Raw genomic sequence first — 6,223 nt, forward strand, 5'->3', positions numbered from 1 at the left:
AATCTCCAATAAAGCAAGCAAAAATAAACAAGTGAGATGATATGAAACTATAATGATTCTGCATACCACAGGAGTCAAATGACACCATCAAAAGGAAACTTGTGAGATGGAAGAAAATAGCTGCAGAACATATACCTGACAAGGGGTTAATACTCAAAATATATAAGGGATTCCTACAACTCTTTACAGCAAAGGAAAAAAAGATTTTAAAAATAAGCAAAGGAACTAAATAAACATTTTGTAACAGAAGACATACAGATAGCAACAGGTATATGCAAAGGTGCTCAATATCTTTAGAAAAATAGAAGTGAAAATCAAATTCTCACCTTCATGGGGATAGCTATAATCAGAAGATCAAGGGACAACCTCTATTGGTAAAGATGTGGAGGAAAGAGAGCCCTTGATGGAAACTTAAATTGGCTAAGCCCTATTGAGTTTCTTTAAAAATGTAAGAACAGAATTTACATTTGATCCAGTAACCCCACTTTCCTTCAGAGATGATGGATTTATATGGCCTTGATAGTGGTGATGATTTCAGAAGTGTGAACTTATGTACAAATACATCACATTGTGTGCATTAAATATCTATAGATTTGTCTGTCAATCATACTTCCATAGAGCTGTTTAAAAGTAACATGACATAATATTTACATCTTAAAATAATTAGAATATCATAACTCCATCTCATGAATGAACCGTGTGTGTTCTAGAGGTTGCAAGGAGTCTGTCTGCTCCATGTCACCTGGCTGGTCAGTGACTGTGGAAAGAAATAATTGAACCAGCTCTTTCTATTCAACCAAAGTCAACCTTGGCTTGAAGTTAGAATTTGTGTAAAACCTTGTGAGAAGTAATTTCTTTACCTCTTCTTCCATACTCAATTTTTTTACGTCTTTAATTCATCTGGAATTTATCTGTGCAAATGGAGTATAATGAGGATTCAAATTCACATACAGATGTATTTTTTTTCCTGTCACACACTCAAGTTTGTTTTTTCCATTGATTTATAATGGACCCCCTGTCTGATTCCATGCTGCCGTATTTCTTTTTTAATTAAAAATTTTTAGTCATATACAACATTAAGATACATTTTGACACAATCACAAAAGCATGGAATATGATTTGCTCTAATTCAGTCCCAAGCAATTCCCCATGTCCCCTCCTCCCTGGCCTCTGAACCCCTCCCTCTCCTCTACTGATCTTTCTCAAATTTATTTTCAGGGTTTTTTTTTTTTTTAATTAGTGTCTGATATTGAGATTTACTGTGGCATACTTGAAATTTAAGTAAAAGAAAACTTGCTTTATATTGCTTCTGAGGATATGTTTCCTGTACAGTTACATGTGTTTTTTTAAACCTAGGCAAAGTTGTTAAATTTTGTTTTACTACAGTGTTTCCTAAAAGAGGAAAAGCCTGAATCTAAAAGGAGTGTCATACTTTATTTATTTGTGTATGTGGGTAGACAGAGCATTTGGAAAACATTCAGCCTTATCGCCATTAACTGAAGGTACAATCTAGGTCTTATACAAGTTCTTTTTACCATGGGTTGTAGATTTTAATGCAGAAAGGTGAGTTAACAGGATTCAAGGTGATGGCAATTCAAGGATTGAACTATAAACAGAAGCTTAAAAACTCTTGAACTGAAGACTAGAGTGCTCCCTTTCTTCTGTGGTGACAAAGAAATGATCTGGGGTTTGTCTCCCTGTCCCTTGCAAATACATAAGGATCATGCACGTGTAAGCATACACATACACACACACACATAACACACACACACACACACAAGCTCATGCCTTGACTAGCTGAACCCTGGCAGGGGAAAACTTCTTAGTCCCCATGTAGTGGTCCCTCCCCCTTGGTACAAAGTATATTCTGCTGAAAACCACATATTCAGCTCCCAGGTGAAATCCAACACTGTTGACATCAGGGATGGTCCCATCCAGGATTCAGCAAGGCACCTGGCTTCCACTCCAACCTCACTAACACCCCAGTGCTAACTTAAGACCCGCTTCTCAACCTACACTGCTTATGCAGAGAGACCAATACCACATTTGGATCTCCTCTCTTTCCTTTTACTTTTTATTTTTCAACCCAAGTGGAAATGAACTCCACAAAGGAGACATCATGGTCTTCTGACATCACTCTGGGCCATGAGTGCATCAGAGAGAGGTGGGTCATGGTGCATTTGCTTACAGAAAGTTGAAAGGAATGAGGGGTGTGTATGTGAATTACTCAACACAAGGTGAAAATATTGCTGGAAAAATCCAGCCACCTGATGACTCTGAAATTTAAATATAGTATCTATGACACATGTTTCCAGGGAATTTAAAACAGTGGTTTCTGTTGACCACACAATCCAAATTCCAAAGAATCACATACTTAAGTGTTATTTTATGCACTTGACAGCAGAAGAGGAAAAGGGAAGGGAATCAAAATAGTTTATAATAATATGTAAATGACTAAGGAATGTAGTGTGTGTGTGTGTATGCGCGCGTGAGCTCACACACACAAGCACACAAAAACGCATTGGCTTCAAGGGTAATACAAAATACTTATGGCACTCCAAGATATATGGTTTATTTTATATTACTCTAATATATTAGGAAATCTCTCTGTCTCCCTTAGTATTCAAGATGCAAAAGGTTAATACCACAACTTTTCCAGCAAAACTACCATTTGCATATCGTGCCTGTGGGCATCAAATCACCACCACTTACAAAGTAGCTTTCCTCAATCATTGCCTACCAAATGTCAGGTGTCTTTGTAATATACTTGGATCACAGTTTTAAGGTTTTCTCAAAGATTCTGGATTTTCAGTCCATCATTGCATAAGACCTTGGGATTTTCCAGCTGATTTGTGTGACCTCGAAGTTGTCTGAAAACTCTGCTTAGTCTCTTCTAATTTTATCTTTGTGCTGTCTGCTTTGATGCATGTTTCCCATTTCCTCTTCCTTCTGTGATGAATGTCCTACTAGGACTTGCCCTTGCTATTTACCCCTTGTGTTCCATATTGGATTTATGAGAGTTTTTGATTTTTGGTGTCAACCTTTTAGACTTGATTTCTTTTTTCAATCATATTTCATACTGTGTTTTATTTTGGATTGATTTTAAGGGAAATTTAGATGAGATGAGAATCATAGTCTATCTCTGAAAGAGTAGAATCAGCCTATCTTGATCAACAAATTTTTATCCTCCACCTTTTTCTCTGTTATGGTCAAATTTTTTCTAGAAAATTGATCCTTGATATCAAGCTTTCATTTTATTATAACTTATAATAATATATAAATTTTTATTAATTTATTGATTAATAGAGCCTAATTTTGAGGGTTTTTGTCCCTCTTCCATCTGGTCCTTTTACCTTCAACAAAATAATTTTATCTCTCAAACTTACTGCATTTAATAAATAAAAATTATTTTCCCAAGAGTCAACCCACATCAATATGATACATCAATACAATTCTAGTTTAGAGTACTTGAATATGACATTTTGGTTAGTCTTAGTGATCTATGGATGAATGAGTCCCTTACCAATAAGGTTTCTTAAAACAATAAAAGTAGTTGGTAACTCCAATATGACAAATGAAAGATGATGTCCCAATGTGCCCAAAAATGACTTCTTGTAGTGTTTGAATATTCAGGTACATGACAAGAAAGTTTTGACTTTCTCAAACCAAATTATGTTCATTGAGACTTTGTGTCATTTTTGAAGTCCAAATTCTTCACTTCTTTTTTTGTTTTCATGAGTTCCATAATTACATATTCCACTATTCATCAGAAAGCTCTAACTTGGATTCCCATAAGAATCTCTAATTTGGTATGCATGAAACTGAGTTCATCATACTTGTGTTCTATTCCCTATCCCATTAGATGGTATGACCATCCATGAATCACTAAATCAGCAACCAGAGAGGTGCTCCTGAAACACCACTGCCGGTGTCCTGTATGCCCCATCATTCTGAGAATCCTAGTAAGGCTCCCTCTTCAACCTGCCACATATCTGGCACCTCCACTGCATCTGACCTGGTTTAGGCCTGCTCTCCCTATTGTAATGACCTCTTATCTTCTCTCTGCGTTTATGATTTCACCCCCTTCAACTCCACATAGGAACCTAAATGATATTACTTAGCCCAATAAGACCCTGGTTTTCCATTCTGTGACTGTCTGAATGAAATCAATATAGGTACATTAAAATGCATTGGAAATTATAACCATGATCCTTTATATATTTTCATATATATTTTTTTTCAAATGCCCTAATAATGCATTCATCTTTATTTTTCTCAAAAGAATGAAATCCTAAAAAAACTTCTAAAACCAACAAATATTGTTATATTTGTTTCTCAATTTGAGCTTTTTATAGATGTCTTATATAAAGGACAATGGGACATAATGAGTTTAAGACACTTATTTGTCTCTGTCACTGTGTATCTTTAAATTCTTCATGGAGAAGAATTATCCTAAAATGAATTTCAAGTGATTCTTTTACACTGCTAGAGGCCCATCTAATTCTTCGACTTCAACACCTCCCATAGGCACCCATTGTTAGAAACAGCTACTCCTCTCCATTCTTCACCCCAGCAACGCTCTCTCAGAGGTATCCATGCCTTAACCGCTTCTTTTGCCCTGGGATATTCTCCAGGAGCAACAACCATGTCGCCCCCTTAATACCTGCTTTCCTGAGCAGTGATTAAGCGATTCCTGAGTCCTTCCTCCAGGCCAAGCACTGCTCTAGGCATTTGGGATAAAGGATCAGACACCGTTCTTTCGAGGTTATAGTGTAGAAGAAGGATAAGAGAGGACTATAAATAGCCTTAATGGATGGTAAGCTGGAACAAAAGAGAATGGCATAGGTGGAAAATGTTCAGCAGATAAAGAAATCTAACTCTAAGTAAGCAAAGTCAAGAGGCACAGAGTCAGAAACTGGGAGTCAAAGATTTTACAAATGTGAAGAAAAGTTTACACACCAAAAAGGCTAAAATTCCAAGTGGCAATATTGGTCCATGATCATAGCACAAGCAGTCATAACAAGGGCTATTACTAAGGGTTTCTTTCCTATCTTTCTGTTTTTTTTTTTGTGTGTGTGTGGTGTGTGTGTGTGTGTGTATGTATATGTGTACATATGTGAACTTATAACAACAATAAAGAAAAGAGAATTCTAGTGTATTGTTTTTTTGATACTACAACAAAATACTCGAGGCAAACTACTTATGAAGAACAGTGGTTTATTTCACTCACATTTCCGGAAGTTTAAAGTTCAAAATTAGATAACCCCATTTACAGTGTCCAGTGATTTCCTAACTGTGTATGTCATCACTCCATGATAGGAGGACCTTTGGAGTTAACCAGCACATCTTGAAACAGGAGGAGTGAGTGACCTATACGTCTCCCATTATTGGGAGAACTCACTCCCAGAGACCAATATTCCCTTTGGAGAGCAATGCGCAATGATCTAAGGACCTCACATTAACCTCCACTTATTAGAGTCCACAGCACATTCTAATATCAGCATACTGGGGACCACATTCCTAACACCTGAACTTTTTGTGAGGTAGGGAATCCAAGCCACAGCAGTTTTAATTAGACCAGGACTTGAACTTTGTCTATCATGTTCCTCAAAAAAATGCTTTAAGCTGAGTGTAGTGGCACATACCTATAATCCCAGTGGCTTGGGAGGCTATGGCAGGAGGGTCACAAGTTCAAAGCCAGCCTCAGTAACTTAGTGAGAACCTGTTTCAAAATTAAAAAATAAAAGAGGCTGGGGATGTGGCTAAGTAGTTAAGCGTCCCTAGGTTCAATCCCTGGTACAAAAAAAAAAAAAGCAGCTTTAATCTCAAAAACTTCCTAATGTAGTCTTCTAATCTCTGCTTTCATACCTCTATGATGAAGATCCCTCTACAACTTTGAGGACACAAAGAGTGCCCAGTTGATAACCCAGGAATGTGTGTTCAAACCCTGCTTTAGTCATGTATTGATTAAAGAATGCAGCCATTTCAATTTGCCTTTCTTTTGTTCCTCATTTACTTATTGGGAATAAACCTGTTTCAGGGCTGCTATTAGAAAGTGATGCATTATCTATCTGAAAATTCTCAGCACGAAGATTGACACACAAGAGGTACACAATAAACAGTAGACCCTTGAATTCTATTGTGTTCTGTTAAAATACCAGTTAAGACTTTGTCCTAGCGTTATATTTCTGCTTTTATACGTGGCTTATAGCTATAAAGTTTG

Source organism: Marmota monax, unplaced genomic scaffold, assembly GCF_021218885.2.
Source record: "Marmota monax isolate L192 unplaced genomic scaffold, Marmota_monax_Labrador192_F-V1.1 WCK01_AAM20220418_F8-fsc00020, whole genome shotgun sequence".
NCBI lineage: Eukaryota > Metazoa > Chordata > Mammalia > Rodentia > Sciuridae > Marmota > Marmota monax.